Genomic DNA, 2,778 nt, shown 5'->3' with positions numbered 1-2,778 from the left:
AAGCCCCACACACCTATGGACATCTAATCTTTGACAAAGGGGCCCAGACTATTAAATGGGGAATGCAGAGTCTCTTCAACAAATGATGTTGGGAAAATGGTTTGAAACATGCAGAAGAATGAAACTGAACCACTATATTTCACCAAATACAAATGTAAATTCCAAGTGGATCAAGGACTTGGATATTAGACCAGAAACTATCAGATACTATCAGAAACTACCATATATCAGAGGAAAATATTGGCAGAACTCTTTGCCTCATAAATTTTAAAAACATCTTCAATGAAACGAATCCAATTACAAAGGAGACTAAGGCTAGCATAAACCTATGGGACTACATCAGATTAAAAAGCTTCTGCACAGCAAAAGAAACCACTACCCAAACCAAGAGACCCCTCACAGAATGGGAGAAGATCTTTACATTCCACACATCAGACAAGAGGTTAATAACCAAAATACTTAAAGAACTTGCCAAACTCAACCACAAGAAAACAAATAACCCCATCCAAAAATGGGGAGATGACATGGACAGAATATTTACCACAGAAGAGATCCAAAAGACAGATAAACATATGAAAAAATGCTCCAAGTCTTTGATTGTCAGAGAAATGCAAATCAAGACAACAAAGAAATACCACTTCACTTCTGTGAGAATGTCATACATCAGAAAAGGTAGCAGCAACAAATGCTGGAGAGGTTGTGGAGTCAAAGGAACCTTCCTGCACTGCTGGTGGTCCAACCTCTGTGGAGAACAGTCTGGAGAACTCTCAGAGGGCTAGAAATGGACCTACCCTATCACCCTGCAATTTCTCTCCTTGGGATATAGCCTAAGGAACCCAACACATCCATCCAAAAAGATTTGCGTACACCTATATTCATAACAGCACAATTTGTAATAGCCAAAACCTGGAAGCAACCCAGGTGTCCAACAACAGATGAGTGGCTGAGCAAGTTGTGGTCTATATACACAGTGGAATACTACTCAGCTATAAAAAATTGTGACTTCACCATTTTCAACTGATCTTGGATGGACCTTGAAAAATTCATGTTAACTGAAGTAAGTCAGAAACAAAAGGATGAATATGGGATGATCTCACTCTAGCAGAAATTGAAAAACAAGATCAGAAGAGAAAACGCAAGTAGAACCTGAACTGGAATTGGCATTTTGCACCAAAGTAAAAGACTCTGGGTGGGTGGAAGGGAGAATACAGGTCCAATATGGATGACAGATGTCCTAGTGGGGGTGGTATTGTTATATGTAAAACTGGGAAATGTTATGCATGTACAAACTACTGTATTTACTGTTGAATATAAAACATGAATTCCCCAATAATTAAAAAAAAAAGAGAGAAAGGACAGAAGAACACAACAAATAGCAAAGGACTAGGAAAACGGCAGACATTTACTTTTTATTAGACAGGATAGAGAGAAATTTAGAGATGATGGGGAGATAAAGAGAGGGAGAGACAGAGATATTTGCAGACCTGCTTCACCACTCATGAAGCATACCCCCTTCAGGTGGGAAGTAGGGGCTCCAATCTGGGTCCTTGTGCTTGGTAATATGTCTGCTTAACCAGGTATGCTACCACCCAGTCCCCCAGACCTTCATTTTAAAAGGAAAGGTGGACTCAAACTTATAGGGATAGAAGTCAGCATCAGAAAGAGAGAAAGAAAAAAAGATAGAAAGGAAAGAAAGAGAGAGAGAAAGAAAGGGAGAGAGAAGAAAGTCAATATCCATCCCCACAGGCAAATCAGCTCAGATCAGCATAAAGGCTGAAACTAAGGCAAACTGATGGTAGAAAATGGAGATTAGAGTATAAACTAAGGCTTCTGGAAAGCTGCTATAATGAAAATTGTGACTATTTCACAAAACTCTCTTATCTTAGATCGCTGAGAGATTATAGCTGGTCACCAACATATCTGAAAGTGAATTCAAGGCTGACTAGACTTTTATAATTACTTTCTCAAGGAAAAAAAAAATAAATGAAGACTGTTCTCATAAAAATAAGGGGAGGGGAGCAGTTGCACACCAGATTAAGCACATGTAGTACAAAGTGCAAGGATCCTGGTTCTAGCCGCCAGCTCCCCATCCACAGGGGAGTCGATTTGCAAGCAGTGATGCAGGTCTGCAGGTGTCTATCTTTCTCTCCCCCTCTGTCTTCCCCTCCTCTCTCAATTCTCTCTGTCCTATCCAACAACAACGACAATAATAACAACAGCAAGGGACAACAATGGAATAAAACATGGCCATCAGGAGCAGTGGATAAGTAGTGCAGGCACCACACCCCAGTGATAACCCAGAGGCAAAAAATTTAAAAAAAAAAAAAACAGGGCAAAGAGGCAGAGTGGTGGGGCTCCCTTAATCCCTTCAGTCCTTCAGTACTAGAAGAACTGGGTTTCATACTGTGTCATACAAATAGGAACCAGTATGTTCCCCAGTCCCATCCGGCTCTCTTATTATATATAAGCAGTTACATCTTGACAAAGCCCACCTACCATTTGTTCACTGCCTATTCCTTCTCTTCCCACCCCAGTGCCACCCTGTTGCTATTGCTACAGAGCCCTAATTGGTGCCCAGAAGCACAAGTGCACAATTAGGAGACAGATGCAGGGAAGCTAACACTCTTGGCAACAGGAAGCAAGAATGAGAAGATAAATGCTTCCCTTAGCTCCATTTCCCAATCATAGCAGTCCTGAGACAACATACATAAATTCTCCACGAACTGGCCCCATGGTTTGAGCAACTAAACACACAGGAGGATGGCTGGATAGCACATG

The sequence above is a fragment of the Erinaceus europaeus genome, chromosome 16, assembly GCF_950295315.1.
Source record: "Erinaceus europaeus chromosome 16, mEriEur2.1, whole genome shotgun sequence".
NCBI lineage: Eukaryota > Metazoa > Chordata > Mammalia > Eulipotyphla > Erinaceidae > Erinaceus > Erinaceus europaeus.
Note: the sequence above shows the minus strand (reverse complement) of the source record.